Genomic DNA, 21,094 nt, shown 5'->3' on the forward strand with positions numbered 1-21,094 from the left:
ATCTTTTTTGTTCACGAGGAAAAATGGGAGAGTGAAAACTCAAGTTTTGATCTGAAAAAAATAAAATTTGAAATGCATAAATGCTGAGAGAGATAATTCCGAAAAGTATCTGTGATTTTTAAGGATAGGCAAAAAGTGGGTTGTTTGGCCCTGGTCAATATCCAACCACTTGGGAATTGTACTTTTTCTACTCCCCCCTAATTTTTGGATCTGAAGGCCACTTGCATCCTCAACATGCTTGTGGCATGCATATCCACCACACTTAAAACATGTGAGGATCAGTTAGAGGTCCCTTTCCTATAAAATTCCACCAAGCTATTATTAGGGAGTTGTACTAGTGGAATTTCCCAAACATGGATTTTGGAGCTCATTTTTAGTGCGTGAAATAATTTTCTATTGATTATTATAGTTTTCAAATTTTTTTGCACACATGAACTCTAAAATTTTCATTTTGTTGCGATCTTATATCTTTTTTGTTCACGAGGAAAAATGGGAGAGTGAAAACTCAAGTTTTGATCTGAAAAAAAAAAAATTTGAAATGAGCAAATGCTGAGAGAGATAATTCCGAAAAGTATCTGTGATTTTTAAGGATAGGCAAAAAGTGGGTTGTTTGGCCCTGGTCAATATCCAACCACTTGGGAATTGTACTTTTTCTACTCCCCCCTAATTTTTGGATCTGAAGGCCACTTGCATCCTCAACATGCTTGTGGCATGCATATCCACCACACTTGAAACATGTGAGGATCAGTTAGAGGTCCCTTTCCTATAAAATTCCACCAACCAAATATTAGGGGGTTGTACTAGTGGAATTTCCCAAACATGGATTTTGGAGCACATTTTTAGTGCGTGAAATAATTTTCTATTTATTATTATAGTTTTCAAATTTTTTTGCACACATGAACTCTAAAATTTTCATTTTGTTGCGATCTTTATCTTTTTTGTTCACGAGGAAAAATGGGAGAGTGAAAACTCAAGTTTGGATCTGACAAAAAAAAAATTTGAAATGCACAAATGGTGAGAGAGATAATTCCGAAAAGTATCTGTGATTTTTAAGGATAGGCAAAAAGTGGGTTGTTTGGCCCTGGTAAATAACCAACCACTTGAGAATTGTACTTTTTCTACTCCCCCCTAATTTTTGGATCTGAAGGCCACTTGCATCCTCAACATGCTTGTGGCATGCATATCCGCCACACTTAAAACTTGTGAGGATCAGTTAGAGGTCCCTTTCCTATAAAATTCCACCAAGCTTTTATTAGGGGGTTGTACTAGTGGAATTTCCCAAACATGGATTTTGGAGCTCATTTTTTGTGCGTGAAATAATTTTCTATTTATTATTATAGTTTTCAAATTTTTTTTCACACATGAACTCTAAAATTTTCATTTTGTTGCGAACTTATATCTTTTTTGTTTACGAGGAAAAATGGGAGAGTGATAATTCAAGTTTGAAAACTATAAAAAAAAAAATTTGAAATGCACAAATGCTTAGAGAGATAATTCCGAAAAGTATATGTGATTTTTAAGGATAGACAAAAAGTGGGTTGTTTGGCCCCGGTAAATATCCAACCACTTGAGAATTGTACTTTTTCTACTCCCCCCTAATTTTTGGATCTGAAGGCCACTTGCATCCTCAACATGCTTGTGGCATGCATATCCACCACACTTAAAACATGTGAGGATCAGTTAGAGGTCCCTTTCCTATAAAATTCCACCAAGCTATTATTAGGGGGTTGTACTAGTGAAATTTCCCAAACATGGATTTTGGAGCTCATTTTTAGTGCGTGAAATAATTTTCTATTTATTATTATAGTTTTCAAATTTTTTTGCACACATGAACTCTAAATTTTTCATTTTGTTGCGATCTTATATCTTTTTTATTCACAAGGAAAAATGGGAGAGTGAAAACTCAAGTTTGGATCTAAAAAAAAAAAAATTTGAAATGCACAAATGCTGAGAGAGATTATTCCGAAAAGTATTTGTGATTTTTAAGGATAGGCAAAAAGTGGGTTGTTTGACCCTGGTCAATATCCAACCACTTGAGAATTGTACTTTTTCTACTCCCCCCTAATTTTTGGATCTGAAGGCCACTTGCATCCTCAACATGCTTGTGGCATGCATATCCACCACACTTAAAACATGTGAGGATCAGTTAGAGGTCCCTTTCCTATAAAATTCCACCAACCTATTATTAGGGGGTTGTACTAGTGGAATTTCCCAAACATGGATTTTGGAGCTCATTTTTAGTGCGTGAAATAATTTTCTATTGATTATTATAGTTTTCAATTTTTTTTGCACACATGAACTCTAAAATTTTCATTTTGTTGTGATCTTATATCTTTTTTGTTCACGAGGAAAAATGGGAGACTGAAAACTCAAGTTTGGATCTGACAAAAAAAAAATTTGAAATGTACAAATGCTGAGAGAGATTATTCTGAAAAGTATCTGTGATTTTTAAGGATAGGCAAAAAGTGGGTTGTTTGGCCCTGGTAAATAGCCAACCACTTGAGAATTGTATTTTTACTACTCCCCCCTAATTTTTGGAACTGAAGGCCACTTGCATCCTCACCATGCTTGTGGCATGCATATCCGCCACACTTAAAACATGTGAGGATAATTTAGAGGTCCCTTTCCTATAAAATTCCACCAAGCTATTATTAGGGGGTTGTACTAGTGGAATTTCCCAAACATGGATTTTTGAGCTCATTTTTAGTGCGTGAAATAATTTCCTATTTATTATTATAGTTTTCAAATTTTTTAGCACACATGAACTCTAAAATTTTCATTTTTTTGCGATCTTATATCTTTTTTGTTCACGAGGGAAAATGGGAGAGTGAAAACTCAAGTTTGGATCTGACAAAAAAAAATTTGAAATGCACAAATGCTGAGAGAGATAATTCCGAAAAGTATCTGTGATTTTTAAGGATAGGCAAAAAGTGGGTTGTTTGGCCCTGGTCAATATCCAACCACCTGAGAATTGTACTTTTTCTACTCCCCCCTAATTTGTGGATCTGAAGGCCACTTGCATCCTCAACATGCTTGTGGCATGCATATCCACCACACTTAAAACATGTGAGGATTAGTTAGAGGTCCCTTTCCTATAAAATTCCACCAACCTATTATTAGGGGGTTGTACTAGTGGAATTTCCCAAACATTGATTTTGGAGCTCATTTTTAGTGTGTGAAATAATTTTGTATTTATTATTATAGTTTTCAATTTTTTTTGCACACATGAACTCTAAAATTTTCATTTCGTTGTGATCTTATATCTTTTTTGTTCACGAGGAAAAATGGGAGACTGAAAACTCAAGTTTGGATCTGACAAAAAAAAAATTTGAAATGCACAAATGCTGAGAGAGATAATTCTGAAAAGTATCTGTGATTTTTAAGGATAGGCAAAAAGTGGGTTGTTTGGCCCTGGTAAATAGCCAACCACTTGAGAATTGTATTTTTACTACTCCCCCCTAATTTTTGGATCTGAAGGCCACTTGCATCCTCACCATGCTTGTGGCATGCATATCCACCACACTTAAAACATGTGAGGATAATTTAGAGGTCCCTTTCTTATAAAATTCCACCAAGCTATTATTAGGGGGTTGTACTAGTGGAATTTCCCAAACATGGATTTTGGAGCTCATTTTTACTGCATGAAATAATTTTCTATTTATTATTATAGTTTTCAAATTTTTTAGCACACATGAACTCTAAAATTTTCATTTTTTTGCGATCTTATATCTTTTTTGTTCACGAGGAAAAATGGGAGAGTGAAAACTCAAGTTTGGATCTGAAAAAAAAAAAATTTGAAATGCACAAATGCTGAGAGAGAAAATTCCGAAAAGTATCTGTGATTTTTAAGGATAGGCAAAAAGTGGGTTGTTTGGCCCTGGTAATATCCAACCACATGAGAATTGTACTTTTTCTACTCCCCCCTAATTTTTGGATCTGAAGGCCACTTGCATCCTCAACATGCTTGTGGCATGCATATCCACCACACTTAAAACATGTGAGGATCAGTTAGAGGTCCCTTTCCTATAAAATTCCACCAAGCTATTATTAGGGGGTTGTACTAGTGGAATTTCCCAAACATGGATTTTGGAGCTCATTTTTACTGCGTGAAATAATTTTCTATTTATTATTATAGTTTTCAAATTTTTTTGCACACATGAACTCTAAAATTTTCATTTTATTGCGATCTTATATCTTTTTTGTTCACGAGGAAAAATGGGAGAGTGAAAACTCAAGTTTGGATCTGACAAAAAAAAAATTTGAAATGCACAAATGCTGAGAGAGATAATTCCGAAAAGTATCTGTGATTTTTAAGGATAGGCAAAAAGTTGGTTGTTTGGCCCTGGTAAATAACCAACCACTTGAGAATTGTACTTTTTCTACTCCCCCCTAATTTTTGGATCTGAAGGCCACTTGCATCCTCAACATGCTTGTGGCATGCATATCCACTACACTTAAAACTTGTGAGGATCAGTTAGAGGTCCCTTTCCTATAAAATTCCACCAAGCTATTATTAGGGGGTTGTACTAGTGGAATTTCCCAAACATGGATTTTGGAACACATTTTTAGTGCGTGAAATAATTTTCTATTAATTATTATAGTTTTATAATTTTTTTGCACACATGAACTCTAAAATTTTCATTTTGTTGCGATCTTTATCTTTTTGGTTCACGAGGAAAAATGGGAGAGTGAAAACTCAAGTTTGGATCTGACAAAAAAAAAAATTTGAAATGCACAAATGTTGAGAGAGATAATTCCGAAAAGTATCTGTGATTTTGAAGGATAGGCAAAAAGTGGGTTGTTTGGCCCTGGTAAATAACCAACCACTTGAGAATTGTACTTTTTCTACTCCCCCCTAATTTTTGGATCTGAAGGCCACTTGCATCCTCAACATGCTTGTGGCATGCATATCCACCACACTTAAAACTTGTGAGGATCAGTTAGAGGTCCCTTTCCTATAAAATTCCACCAACCTATTATTAGGGGGTTGTACTAGTGGAATTTCCCAAACATTGATTTTGGAGCTCATTTTTAGTGTGTGAAATAATTGTCTATTTATTATTATAGTTTTCAATTTTTTTTGCACACATGAACTCTAAAATTTTCATTTTGTTGTGATCTTATATCTTTTTTGTTCACGAGGAAAAATGGGAGACTGAAAACTCAAGTTTGGATCTGACAAAAAAAAAATTTGAAATGCACAAATGCTGAGAGAGATAATTCTGAAAAGTATCTGTGATTTTTAAGGATAGGCAAAAAGTGGGTTGTTTGGCCCTGGTAAATAGCCAACCACTTGAGAATTATATTTTTAATACTCCCCCCTAATTTTTGGATCTGAAGGCCACTTGCATCCTCACCATGCTTGTGGCATGCATATCCACCACACTTAAAACATGTGAGGATAATTTAGAGGTCCCTTTCCTATAAAATTCCACCAAGCTATTATTAGGGGGTTGTACTAGTGGAATTTCCCAAACATGGATTTTGGAGCTCATTTTTACTGCATGAAATAATTTTCTATTTATTATTATAGTTTTCAAATTTTTTAGCACACATGAACTCTAAAATTTTCATTTTTTTGCGATCTTATATCTTTTTTGTTCACGAGGAAAAATGGGAGAGTGAAAACTCAAGTTTGGATCTGAAAAAAAAAAAATTTGAAATGCACAAATGCTGAGAGAGATAATTCCGAAAAGTATCTGTGATTTTTAAGGATAGGCAAAAAGTGGGTTGTTTGGCCCTGGTAATATCCAACCACATGAGAATTGTACTTTTTCTACTCCCCCCTAATTTTTGGATCTGAAGGCCACTTGCATCCTCAACATGCTTGTGGCATGCATATCCACCACACTTAAAACATGTGAGGATCAGTTAGAGGTCCCTTTCCTATAAAATTCCACCAAGCTATTATTAGGGGGTTGTACCAGTGGAATTTCCCAAATATGGATTTTGGAGCTCATTTTTACTGCGTGAAATAATTTTCTATTTATTATTATAGTTTTCAAATTTTTTTGCCAACATGAACTCTAAAATTTTCATTTTATTGCGATCTTATATCTTTTTTGTTCACGAGGAAAAATGGGAGAGTGAAAACTCAAGTTTGGATCTGACAAAGAAAAAATTTGAAATGCACAAATGCTGAGAGAGATAATTCCGAAAAGTATCTGTGATTTTTAAGGATAGGCAAAAAGTTGGTTGTTTGGCCCTGGAAAATAACCAACCACTTGAGAATTGTACTTTTTCTACTCCCCCCTAATTTTTGGATCTGAAGGCCACTTGCATCCTCAACATGCTTGTGGCATGCATATCCACCACACTTAAAACTTGTGAGGATCAGTTAGAGGTCCCTTTCCTATAAAATTCCACCAAGCTATTATTAGGGGGTTGTACTAGTGGAATTTCCCAAACATGGATTTTGGAGCACATTTTTAGTGCGTGAAATAATTTTCTATTAATTATTATAGTTTTATAATTTTTTTGCACACATGAACTCTAAAATTTTCATTTTGTTGCGATCTTTATCTTTTTTGTTCACGAGGAAAAATGGGAGAGTGAAAACTCAAGTTTGGATCTGACAAAAAAAAAAATTTGAAATGCACAAATGTTGAGAGAGATAATTCCGAAAACTATCTGTGATTTTGAAGGATAGGCAAAAAGTGGGTTGTTTGGCCCTGGTAAATAACCAACCACTTGAGAATTGTACTTTTTCTACTCCCCCCTAATTTTTGGATCTGAAGGCTACTTGCATCCTCAACATGCTTGTGGCATGCATATCCACCACACTTAAAACTTGTGAGGATCAGTTAGAGGTCCCTTTCCTATAAAATTCCACCAACCTATTATTAGGGGGTTGTACTAGTGGAATTTCCCAAACATTGATTTTGGAGCTCATTTTTAGAGTGTGAAATAATTTTCTATTTATTATTATAGTTTTCAATTTTTTTTGCACACATGAACTCTAAAATTTTCATTTTGTTGTGATCTTATATCTTTTTTGTTCACGAGGAAAAATGGGAGACTGAAAACTCAAGTTTGGATCTGACAAAAAAAAAATTTGAAATGCACAAATGCTGAGAGAGATAATTCTGAAAAGTATCTGTAATTTTTAAGGATAGGCAAAAAGTGGGTTGTTTGGCCCTGGTAATATCCAACCACATGAGAATTGTACTTTTTCTACTCCCCCCTAATTTTTGGATCTGAAGGCCACTTGCATCCTCAACATACTTGTGGCATGCATATCCACCACACTTAAAACATGTGAGGATCAGTTAGAGGTCCCTTTCCTATAAAATTCCACCAAGCTATTATTAGGGGGTTGTACTAGTGGAATTTCCCAAACATGGATTTTGGAGCTCATTTTTACTGCGTGAAATAATTTTCTATTTATTATTATAGTTTTCAAATTTTTTTGCCAACATGAACTCTAAAATTTTCATTTTATTGCGATCTTATATCTTTTTTGTTCACGAGGAAAAATGGGAGAGTGAAAACTCAAGTTTGGATCTGACAAAAAAAAAATTTGAAATGCACAAATGCTGAGAGAGATAATTCCGAAAAGTATCTGTGATTTTTAAGGATAGGCAAAAAGTTGGTTGTTTGGCCCTGGTAAATAACCAACCACTTGAGAATTGTACTTTTTCTACTCCCCCCTAATTTTTGGATCTGAAGGCCACTTGCATCCTCAACATGCTTGTAGCATGCATATCCACCACACTTAAAACTTGTGAGGATCAGTTAGAGGTCCCTTTCCTATTACTAGGGGGTTGTACTAGTGGAATTTCCCAAACATGGATTTTGGAGCACATTTTTAGTGCGTGAAATAATTTTCTATTAATTATTATAGTTTTATAATTTTTTTGCACACATGAACTCTAAAATTTTCATTTTGTTGCGATCTTTATCTTTTTTGTTCACGAGGAAAAATGGGAGAGTGAAAACTCAAGTTTGGATCTGACAAAAAAAAAAATTTGAAATGCACAAATGTTGAGAGAGATAATTCCGAAAAGTTTCTGTGATTTTGAAGGATAGGCAAAAAGTGGGTTGTTTGGCCCTGGTAAATAACCAACCACTTGAGAATTGTACTTTTTCTACTCCCCCCTAATTTTTGGATCTGAAGGCCACTTGCATCCTCAACATGCTTGTGGCACGCATATCCACCACACTTAAAACTTGTGAGGATCAGTTAGAGGTCCCTTTCCTATAAAATTCCACCAAGCTATTATTAGGGGGTTGTACTAGTGGAATTTCCCAAACATTGATTTTGGAGCTCATTTTTAGTGTGTGAAATAATTTTCTATTTATTATTATAGTTTTCAATTTTTTTTGCACACATGAACTCTAAAATTTTCATTTTGTTGTGATCTTATATCTTTTTTGTTCACGAGGAAAAATGGGAGACTGAAAACTCAAGTTTGGATCTCACAAAAAAAAAATTTGAAATGCACAAATGCTGAGAGAGATAATTCTGAAAAGTATCTGTGATTTTTAAGGATAGGCAAAAAGTGGGTTGTTTGGCCCTGGTAAATAGCCAACCACTTGAGAATTGTATTTTTAATACTCCCCCCTAATTTTTGGATCTGAAGGCCACTTGCATCCTCACCATGCTTGTGGCATGCATATCCACCACACTTAAAACATGTGAGGATAATTTAGAGGTCCCTTTCCTATAAAATTCCACCAAGCTATTATTAGGGGGTTGTACTAGTGGAATTTCCAAAACATGGATTTTGGAGCTCATTTTTACTGCATGAAATAATTTTCTATTTATTATTATAGTTTTCAAATTTTTTAGCACACATGAACTCTAAAATTTTCATTTTTTTGCGATCTTATTTCTTTTTTGTTCACGAGGAAAAATGGGAGAGTGAAAACTCAAGTTTGGATCTGAAAAAAAAAAAATTTGAAATGCACAAATGCTGAGAGAGATAATTCCGAAAAGTATCTGTGATTTTTAAGGATAGGCAAAAAGTGGGTTGTTTGGCCCTGGTAATATCCAACCACATGAGAATTGTACTTTTTCTACTCCCCCCTAATTTTTGGATCTGAAGGCCACTTGCATCCTCAACATGCTTGTGGCATGCATATCCACCACACTTAAAACATGTGAGGATCAGTTAGAGGTCCCTTTCCTATAAAATTCCACCAAGCTATTATTAGGGGGTTGTACTAGTGGAATTTCCCAAACATGGATGTTGGAGCTCATTTTTACTGCGTGAAATAATTTTCTATTTATTATTATAGTTTTCAAATTTTTTTGCCAACATGAACTCTAAAATTTTCATTTTATTGCGATCTTATATCTTTTTTGTTCACGAGGAAAAATGGGAGACTGAAAACTCAAGTTTGGATCTGACAAAAAAAAAATTTGAAATGCACAAATGCTGAGAGAGATAATTCCGAAAAGTATCTGTGATTTTTAAGGATAGGCAAAAAGTTGGTTGTTTGGCCCTGGTAAATAACCAACCACTTGAGAATTGTACTTTTTCTACTCCCCCCTAATTTTTGGATCTGAAGGCCACTTGCATCCTCAACATGCTTGTGGCATGCATATCCACCACACTTAAAACTTGTGAGGATCAGTTAGAGGTCCCTTTCCTATAAAATTCCACCAAGCTATTATTAGGGGGTTGTACTTGTGGAATTTCCCAAACATGGATTTTGGAGCACATTTTTAGTGCGTGAAATAATTTTCTATTAATTATTATAGTTTTATAATTTTTTTGCACACATGAACTCTAAAATTTTCACTTTGTTGCGATCTTTATCTTTTTTGTTCACGAGGAAAAATGGGAGAGTGAAAACTCAAGTTTGGATCTGACAAAAAAAAAAATTTGAAATGCACAAATGTTGAGAGAGATAATTCCGAAAAGTATCTGTGATTTTGAAGGATAGGCAAAAAGTGGGTTGTTTGGCCCTGGTAAATAACCAACCACTTGAGAATTGTACTTTTGCTACTCCCCCCTAATTTTTGGATCTGAAGGCCACTTGCATCCTCAACATGCTTGTGGCATGCATATCCACCACACTTAAAACTTGTGAGGATCAGTTAGAGGTCCCTTTCCTATAAAATTCCACCAACCTATTATTAGGGGGTTGTACTAGTGGAATTTCCCAAACAATGATTTTGGAGCTCATTTTTAGTGTGTGAAATAATTCTCTATTTATTATTATAGTTTTCAATTTTTTTTGCACACATGAACTCTAAAATTTTCATTTTGTTGTGATCTTATATCTTTTTTGTTCACGAGGAAAAATGGGAGACTGAAAACTCAAGTTTGGATCTGACAAAAAAAAAATTTGAAATGCACAAATGCTGAGAGAGATAATTCTGAAAAGTATCTGTGATTTTTAAGGATAGGCAAAAAGTGGGTTGTTTGGCCCTGGTAAATAGCCAACCACTTGAGAATTGTATTTTTAATACTCCCCCCTAATTTTTGGATCTGAAGGCCACTTGCATCCTCACCATCCTTGTGGCATGCATATCCAGCACACTTAAAACATGTGAGGATAATTTAGAGGTCCCTTTCCTATAAAATTCCACCAAGCTATTATTAGGGGGTTGTACTAGTGGAATTTCCCGAACATGGATTTTGGAGCTCATTTTTAGTGCGTGAAATAATTTTCTATTTATTATTATAGTTTTCAAATTTTTTTGCACACATGAACTCTAAAATTTTCATTTTGTTGCGATCTTATATCTTTTTTGTTCACGAGGAAAAATGGGAGAGTGAAAACTCAAGTTTTGATCTGAAAAAAATAAAATTTTAAATGCATAAATGCTGAGAGAGATAATTCCGAAAAGTATCTGTGATTTTTAAGGATAGGCAAAAAGTGGGTTGTTTGGCCCTGGTCAATATCCAACCAGTTGGGAATTGTACTTTTTCTACTCCCCCCTAATTTTTGGATCTGAAGGCCACTTGCATCCTCAACATGCTTGTGGCATGCATATCCACCACACTTAAAACATGTGAGGATCAGTTAGAGGTCCCTTTCCTATAAAATTCCACCAAGCTATTATTAGGGAGTTGTACTAGTGGAATTTCCCAAACATGGATTTTGGAGCTCATTTTTAGTGCGTGAAATAATTTTCTATTGATTATTATAGTTTTCAAATTTTTTTGCGCACATGAACTCTAAAATTTACATTTTGTTGCGATCTTATATCTTTTTTGTTCACGAGGAAAAATGGGAGAGTGAAAACAAGTTTTGATCTGAAAAAAAAAAAATTTGAAATGAGCAAATGCTGAGAGAGATAATTCCGAAAAGTATCTGTGATTTTTAAGGATAGGCAAAAAGTGGGTTGTTTGGCCCTGGTCAATATCCAACCACTTGGGAATTGTACTTTTTCTACTCCCCCCTAATTTTTGGATCTGAAGGCCACTTGCATCCTCAACATGCTTGTGGCATGCATATCCACCACACTTGAAACATGTGAGGATCAGTTAGAGGTCCCTTTCCTATAAAATTCCACCAACCAAATATTATGGGGTTGTACTAGTGGAATTTCCCAAACATGGATTTTGGAGCACATTTTTAGTGCGTGAAATAATTTTCTATTTATTATTATAGTTTTCAAATTTTTTTGCACACATGAACTCTAAAATTTTCATTTTGTTGCGATCTTTATCTTTTTTGTTCACGAGGAAAAATGGGAGAGTGAAAACTCAAGTTTGGATCTGACAAAAAAAAAATTTGAAATGCACAAATGGTGAGAGAGATAATTCCGAAAAGTATCTGTGATTTTTAAGGATAGGCAAAAAGTGGGTTGTTTGGCCCTGGTAAATAACCAACCACTTGAGAATTGTACTTTTTCTACTCCCCCCTAATTTTTGGATCTGAAGGCCACTTGCATCCTCAACATGCTTGTGGCATGCATATCCACCACACTTAAAACTTGTGAGGATCAGTTAGAGGTCCCTTTCCTATAAAATTCCACCAAGCTTTTATTAGGGGGTTGTACTAGTGGAATTTCCCAAACATGGATTTTGGAGCTCATTTTTAGTGCGTGAAATAATTTTCTATTTATTATTATAGTTTTTAAATTTTTTTTCACACATGAACTCTAAAATTTTCATTTTGTTGCGAACTTATATCTTTTTTGTTTACGAGGAAAAATGGGAGAGTGATAATTCAAGTTTGAAAACTATAAAAAAAAAAATCTGAAATGCACAAATGCTTAGAGAGATAATTCCGAAAAGTATATGTGATTTTTAAGGATAGACAAAAAGTGGGTTGTTTGGCCCCGGTAAATATCCAACCACTTGAGAATTGTACTTTTTCTACTCCCCCCTAATTTTTGGATCTGAAGGCCACTTGCATCCTCAACATGCTTGTGGCATGCATATCCACCACACTTAAAACATGTGAGGATCAGTTAGAGGTCCCTTTCTATAAAATTCCACCAAGCTATTATTAGGGGGTTGTACTAGTGAAATTTCCCAAACATGGATTTTGGAGCTCATTTTTAGTGCGTGAAATAATTTTCAATTTATTATTATAGTTTTCAAATTTTTTTGCACACATGAACTCTAAATTTTTCATTTTGTTGCGATCTTATATCTTTTTTATTCACAAGGAAAAATGGGAGAGTGAAAACTCAAGTTTGGATCTAAAAAAAAAAAAATTTGAAATGCACAAATGCTGAGAGAGATAATTCCGAAAAGTATTTGTGATTTTTAAGGATAGGCAAAAAGTGGGTTGTTTGACCCTGGTCAATATCCAACCACTTGAGAATTGTACTTTTTCTACTCCCCCCTAATTTTTGGATCTGAAGGCCACTTGCATCCTCAACATGCTTGTGGCATGCATATCCACCACACTTAAAACATGTGAGGATCAGTTAGAGGTCCCTTTCCTATAAAATTCCACCAACCTATTATTAGGGGGTTGTACTAGTGGAATTTCCCAAACATGGATTTTGGAGCTCATTTTTAGTGCGTGAAATAATTTTCTATTGATTATTATAGTTTTCAATTTTTTTTGCACACATGAACTCTAAAATTTTCATTTTGTTGTGATCTTATATCTTTTTTGTTCACGAGGAAAAATGGGAGACTGAAAACTCAAGTTTGGATCTGACAAAAAAAAAATTTGAAATGTACAAATGCTGAGAGAGATTATTCTGAAAAGTATCTGTGATTTTTAAGGATAGGTAAAAAGTGGGTTGTTTGGCCCTGGTAAATAGCCAACCACTTGAGAATTGTATTTTTACTACTCCCCCCTAATTTTTGGATCTGAAGGCCACTTGCATCCTCACCATGCTTGTGGCATGCATATCCGCCACACTTAAAACATGTGAGGATAATTTAGAGGTCCCTTTCCTATAAAATTCCACCAAGCTATTATTAGGGGGTTGTACTAGTGGAATTTCCCAAACATGGATTTTTGAGCTCATTTTTAGTGTGTGAAATAATTTCCTATTTATTATTATAGTTTTCAAATTTTTTAGCACACATGAACTCTAAAATTTTCATTTTTTTGCGATCTTATATCTTTTTTGTTCACGAGGGAAAATGGGAGAGTGAAAACTCAAGTTTGGATCTGAAAAAAAAAAAATTTGAAATGCACAAATGCTGAGAGAGATAATTCCGAAAAGTATCTGTGATTTTTAAGGATAGGCAAAAAGTGGGTTGTTTGGCCCTGGTCAATATCCAACCACCTGAGAATTGTACTTTTTCTACTCCCCCCTAATTTGTGGATCTGAAGGCCACTTGCATCCTCAACATGCTTGTGGCATGCATATCCACCACACTTAAAACATGTGAGGATTAGTTAGAGGTCCCTTTCCTATAAAATTCCACCAACCTATTATTAGGGGGTTGTACTAGTGGAATTTCCCAAACATTGATTTTGGAGCTCATTTTTAGTGTGTGAAATAATTTTGTATTTATTATTATAGTTTTCAATTTTTTTTGCACACATGAACTCTAAAATTTTCATTTTGTTGTGATCTTATATCTTTTTTGTTCACGAGGAAAAATGGGAGACTGAAAACTCAAGTTTGGATCTGACAAAAAAAAAATTTGAAATGCAGAAATGCTGAGAGAGATAATTCTGAAAAGTATCTGTGATTTTTAAGGATAGGCAAAAAGTGGGTTGTTTGGCCCTGGTAAATAGCCAACCACTTGAGAATTGTATTTTTACTACTCCCCCCTAATTTTTGGATCTGAAGGCCACTTGCATCCTCACCATGCTTGTGGCATGCATATCCACCACACTTAAAACATGCGAGGATAATTTAGAGGTCCCTTTCCTATAAAATTCCACCAAGCTATTATTAGGGGGTTGTACTAGTGGAATTTCCCAAACATGGATTTTGGAGCTCATTTTTACTGCATGAAATAATTTTCTATTTATTATTATAGTTTTCAAATTTTTTAGCACACATGAACTCTAAAATTTTCATTTTTTTGCGATCTTATATCTTTTTTGTTCACGAGGAAAAATGGGAGAGTGAAAACTCAAGTTTGGATCTGAAAAAAAAAAAATTTGAAATGCACAAATGCTGAGAGAGATAATTCCGAAAAGTATCTGTGATTTTTAAGGATAGGCAAAAAGTGGGTTGTTTGGCCCTGGTAATATCCAACCACATGAGAATTGTACTTTTTCTACTCCCCCCTAATTTTTGGATCTGAAGGCCACTTGCATCCTCAACATGCTTGTGGCATGCATATCCACCACACTTAAAACATGTGAGGATCAGTTAGAGGTCCCTTTCCTATAAAATTCCACCAAGCTATTATTAGGGGGTTGTACTAGTGGAATTTCCCAAACATGGATTTTGGAGCTCATTTTTACTGCGTGAAATAATTTTCTATTTATTATTATAGTTTTCAAATTTTTTTGCCAACATGAACTCTAAAATTTTCATTTTATTGCGATCTTATATCTTTTTTGTTCACGAGGAAAAATGGGAGAGTGAAAACTCAAGTTTGGATCTGACAAAAAAAAAATTTGAAATGCACAAATGCTGAGAGAGATAATTCCGAAAAGTATCTGTGATTTTTAAGGATAGGCAAAAAGTTGGTTGTTTGGCCCTGGTAAATAACCAACCACTTGAGAATTGTACTTTTTCTACTCCCCCCTAATTTTTGGATCTGAAGGCCACTTGCATCCTCAACATGCTTGTGGCATGCATATCCACCACACTTAAAACTTGTGAGGATCAGTTAGAGGTCCCTTTCCTATTATTAGGGGGTTGTACTAGTGGAATTTCCCAAACATGGATTTTGGAGCACATTTTTAGTGCGTGAAATAATTTTCTATTAATTATTATAGTTTTATAATTTTTTTGCACACATGAACTCTAAAATTTTCATTTTGTTGCGAACTTTATCTTTTTTGTTCACGAGGAAAAATGGGAGAGTGAAAACTCAAGTTTGGATCTGACAAAAAAAAAAATTTGAAATGCACAAATGTTGAGAGAGATAATTCCGAAAAGTATCTGTGATTTTGAAGGATAGGCAAAAAGTGGGTTGTTTGGCCCTGGTAAATAACCAACCACTTGAGAATTGTACTTTTTCTACTCCCCCCTAATTTTTGGATCTGAAGGCCACTTGCATCCTCAACATGCTTGTGGCATGCATATCCACCACACTTAAAACTTGTGAGGATCAGTTAGAGGTCCCTTTCCTATAAAATTCCACCAACCTATTATTAGGGGGTTGTACTAGTGGAATTTCCCAAACATTGATTTTGGAGCTCATTTTTAGTGTGTGAAATAATTTTGTATTTATTATTATAGTTTTCAATTTTTTTTGCACACATGAACTCTAAAATTTTCATTTTGTTGTGATCTTATATTTTTTTTGTTCACGAGGAAAAATGGGAGACTGAAAACTCAAGTTTGGATCTGACAAAAAAAAAATTTGAAATGCACAAATGCTGAGAGAGATAATTCTGAAAAGTATCTGTGATTTTTAAGGATAGGCAAAAAGTGGGTTGTTTGGCCCTGGTAAATAGCCAACCACTTGAGAATTGTATTTTTAATACTCCCCCCTAATTTTTGGATCTGAAGGCCACTTACATCCTCACCATGCTTGTGGCATGCATATCCACCACACTTAAAACATGTGAGGATAATTTAGAGGTCCCTTTCCTATAAAATTCCACCAAGCTATTATTAGGGGGTTGTACTAGTGGAATTTCCCAAACATGGATTTTGGAGCACATTTTTAGTGCGTGAAATAATTTTCTATTAATTATTATAGTTTTATAATTTTTTTGCACACATGAACTCTAAAATTTTCATTTTGTTGCGATCTTTATCTTTTTTGTTCACGAGGAAAAATGGGAGAGTGAAAACTCAAGTTTGGATCTGACAAAAAAAAAAATTTGAAATGCACAAATGCTGAGAGAGATAATTCCGAAAAGTATCTGTGATTTTGAAGGATAGGCAAAAAGTGGGTTGTTTGGCCCTGGTAAATAACCAACCACATGAGAATTGTACTTTTTCTACTCCCCCCTAATTTGTGGATCTGAAGGCCACTTGCATCCTCAACATGCTTGTGGCATGCATATCCACCACACTTAAAACTTGTGAGGATCAGTTAGAGGTCCCTTTCCTATAAAATTCCACCAACCTATTATTAGGGGGTTGTACTAGTGGAATTTCCCAAACATTGATTTTGGAGCTCATTTTTAGTGTGTGAAATAATTTTCTATTTATTATTATAGTTTTCAAATTTTTTAGCACACATGAACTCTAAAATTTTCATTTTTTTGCGATCTTATATCTTTTTTGTTCACGAGGAAAAATGGGAGAGTGAAAACTCAAGTTTGGATCTGAAAAAAAAAAAAATTTGAAATGCACAAATGCTGAGAGAGATAATTCCGAAAAGTATCTGTGATTTTTAAGGATAGGCAAAAAGTGGGTTGTTTGGCCTTGGTAATATCCAACCACATGAGAATTGTACTTTTTCTACTCCCCCCTAATTTTTGGATCTGAAGGCCACTTGCATCCTCAACATGCTTGTGGCATGCATATCCACCACACTTAAAACATGTGAGGATCAGTTAGAGGTCCCTTTCCTATAAAATTCCACCAAGCTATTATTAGGGGGTTGTACTAGTGGAATTTCCCAAACATGGATTTTGGAGCTCATTTTTACTGCGTGAAATAATTTTCTATTTATTATTATAGTTTTCAAATTTTTTTGCCAACATGAACTCTAAAATTTTCATTTTATTGCGATCTTATATCTTTTTTGTTCACGAGGAAAAATGGGAGAGTGAAAACTCAAGTTTGGATCTGACAAAAAAAAAATTTGAAATGCACAAATGCTGAGAGAGATAATTCCGAAAAGTATCTGTGATTTTTAAGGATAGGCAAAAAGTTGGTTGTTTGGCCCTGGTAAATAACCAACCACTTGAGAATTGTACTTTTTCTACTCCCCCCTAATTTTTGGATCTGAAGGCCACTTGCATCCTCAACATGCTTGTGGCATGCATATCCACCACACTTAAAACTTGTGAGGATCAGTTAGAGGTCCCTTTCCTATAAAATTCCACCAAGCTATTATTAGGGGGTTGTACTAGTGGAATTTCCCAAACATGGATTTTGGAGCACATTTTTAGTGCGTGAAATAATTTTCTATTAATTATTATAGTTTTATAATTTTTTTGCACACATGAACTCTAAAATTTTCATTTTGTTGCGATCTTTATCTTTTTTGTTCATGAGGAAAAATGGGAGAGTGAAAACTCAAGTTTGGATCTGACAAAAAAAAAAATTTGAAATGCACAAATGTTGAGAGAGATAATTCCAAAAAGTATCTGTGATTTTGAAGGATAGGCAAAAAGTGGGTTGTTTGGCCCTGGTAAATAACCAACCACTTGAGAATTGTACTTTTTCTACTCCCCCCTAATTTTTGGATCTGAAGGCCACTTGCATCCTCAACATGCTTGTGGCATGCATATCCACCACACTTAAAACTTGTGAGGATCAGTTAGAGGTCCCTTTCCTATAAAATTCCACCAAGCTATTATTAGGGGGTTGTACTAGTGGAATTTCCCAAACATGGATTTTGGAGCTCATTTTTACTGCGTGAAATAATTTTCTATTTATTATTATAGTTTTCAAATTTTTTTGCCAACATGAACTCTAAAATTTTCATTTTATTGCGATCTTATATCTTTTTTGTTCACGAGGAAAAATGGGAGAGTGAAAACTCAAGTTTGGATCTGACAAAAAAAAAATTTGAAATGCACAAATGCTGAGAGAGATAATTCCGAAAAGTATCTGTGATTTTTAAGGATAGGCAAAAAGTTGGTTGTTTGGCCCTGGTAAATAACCAACCACTGGAGAATTGTACCTTTTCTACTCCCCCCTAATTTTTGGATCTGAAGGCCACTTGCATCCTCAACATGCTTGTGGCATGCATATCCACCACACTTAAAACTTGTGAGGATCAGTTAGAGCTCCCTTTCCTATAAAATTCCACCAAGCTATTATTAGGGGGTTGTACTAGTGGAATTTCCCAAACATGGATTTTGGAGCACATTTTTAGTGCGTGAAATAATTTTCTATTAATTATTATAGTTTTATAATTTTTTTGCACACATGAACTCTAAAATTTTCATTTTGTTGCGATCTTTATCTTTTTTGTTCATGAGGAAAAATGGGAGAGTGAAAACTCAAGTTTGGATCTGACAAAAAAAAAAATTTGAAATGCACAAATGCTGAGAGAGATAATTCCGAAAAGTATCTGCGATTTTGAAGGATAGGCAAAAAGTGGGTTGTTTGGCCCTGGTAAATAACCAACCACTTGAGAATTGTACTTTTTCTACTCCCCCCTAATTTGTGGATCTGAAGGCCACTTGCATCCTCAACATGCTTGTGGCATGCATATCCACCACACTTAAAACTTGTGAGGATCAGTTAGAGGTCCCTTTCCTATAAAATTCCACCAACCTATTATTAGGGGGTTGTACTAGTGGAATTTCCCAAACATTGATTTTGGAGCTCATTTTTAGTGTGTGAAATAATTTTCTATTTATTATTATAGTTTTCAATTTTTTTTGCACACATGAACTCTAAAATTTTCATTTTGTTGTGATCTTATATCTTTTTTGTTCACGAGGAAAAATGGGAGACTGAAAACTCAAGTTTGGATCTGACAAAAAAAAAATTTGAAATGCACAAATGCTGAGAGAGATAATTCTGAAAAGTATCTGTGATTTTTAAGGATAGGCAAAAAGTGGGTTGTTTGGCCCTGGTAAATAGCCAACCACTTGAGAATTGTATTTTTAATACTCCCCCCTAATTTTTGGATCTGAAGGCCACTTGCATCCTCACCATGCTTGTGGCATGCATATCCACCACACTTAAAACATGTGAGGATAATTTAGAGGTCCCTTTCCTATAAAATTCCACCAAGTTATTATTAGGGGGTTGTACTAGTGGAATTTCCCAAACATGGATTTTGGAGCTCATTTTTACTGCATGAAATAATTTTCTATTTATTATTATAGTTTTCAAATTTTTTAGCACACATGAACTCTAAAATTTTCATTTTTTTGCGATCTTATATCTTTTTTGTTCACGAGGAAAAATGGGAGAGTGAAAACTCAAGTTTGGATCTGAAAAAAAAAAAAATTTGAAATGCACAAATGCTGAGAGAGATAATTCCGAAAAGTATCTGTGATTTTTAAGGATAGGCAAAAAGTGGGTTGTTTGGCCCTGGTAATATCCAACCACATGAGAATTGTACTTTTTCTACTCCCCCCTAATTTTTGGATCTGAAGGCCACTTGCATCCTCAACATGCTTGTGGCATGCATATCCACCACACTTAAAACATGTGAGGATCAGTTAGAGGTCCCTTTCCTATAAAATTCCACCAAGCTATTATTAGGGGGTTGTACTAGTGGAATTTCCCAAACATGGATTTTGGAGCTCATTTTTACTGCGTGAAATAATTTTCTATTTATTATTATAGTTTTCAAATTTTTTTGCCAACATGAACTCTAAAATTTTCATTTTATTGCGATCTTATATCTTTTTTGTTCACGAGGAAAAATGGGAGAGTGAAAACTCAAGTTTGGATCTGACAAAAAAAAAATTTGAAATGCACAAATGCTGAGAGAGATAATTCCGAAAAGTATCTGTGATTTTTAAGGATAGGCAAAAAGTTGGTTGTTTGGCCCTGGTAAATAACCAACCACTTGAGAATTGTACTTTTTCTACTCCCCCCTAATTTTTGGATCTGAAGGCCACTTGCATCCTCAACATGCTTGTGGCATGCATATCCACCACACTTAAAACTTGTGAGGATCAGTTAGAGGTCCCTTTCCTATAAAATTCCACCAAGCTATTATTAGGGGGTTGTACTAGTGGAATTTCCCAAACATGGATTTTGGAGCACATTTTTAGTGCGTGAAATAATTTTCTATTAATTATTATAGTTTTATAATTTTTTTGCACACATGAACTCTAAAATTTTCATTTTGTTGCGATCTTTATCTTTTTTGTTCATGAGGGAAAATGGGAGAGTGAAAACTCAAGTTTGGATCTGACAAAAAAAAAAATTTGAAATGCACAAATGTTGAGAGAGATAATTCCGAAAAGTATCTGTGATTTTGAAGGATAGGCAAAAAGTGGGTTGTTTGGCCCTGGTAAATAACCAACCACTTGAGAATTGTACTTTTTCTACTCCCCCCTAATTTTTGGATCTGAAGGCCACTTGCATCCTCAACATGCTTGTGGCATGCATATCCACCACACTTAAAACTTGTGAGGATCAGTTAGAGGTCCCTTTCCTATAAAATTCCACCAACCTATTATTAGGGGGTTGTACTAGTGGAATTTCCCAAACATTGATTTTGGAGCTCATTTTTAGTGTGTGAAATAATTTTCTATTTATTATTATAGTTTTCAATTTTTTTTGCACACATGAACTCTAAAATTTTCATTTTTTTGCGATCTTATATCTTTTTTGTTCACGAGGAAAAAAGGGAGAGTGAAAACTCAAGTTTGGATCTGAAAAAAAAAAAATTTGAAATGCACAAATGCTGAGAGAGATAATTCCGAAAAGTATCTGTGATTTTTAAGGATAGGCAAAAAGTGGGTTGTTTGGCCCTGGTAAATAGCCAACCAC

This window comes from Aristolochia californica, unplaced genomic scaffold (genome assembly GCF_029961685.1).
Source record: "Aristolochia californica isolate CCGP_79_NKW_82.1479 unplaced genomic scaffold, dmAriCali1.0.hap1 SCAF_15, whole genome shotgun sequence".
In the NCBI taxonomy this organism is placed as follows: domain Eukaryota; kingdom Viridiplantae; phylum Streptophyta; class Magnoliopsida; order Piperales; family Aristolochiaceae; genus Aristolochia; species Aristolochia californica.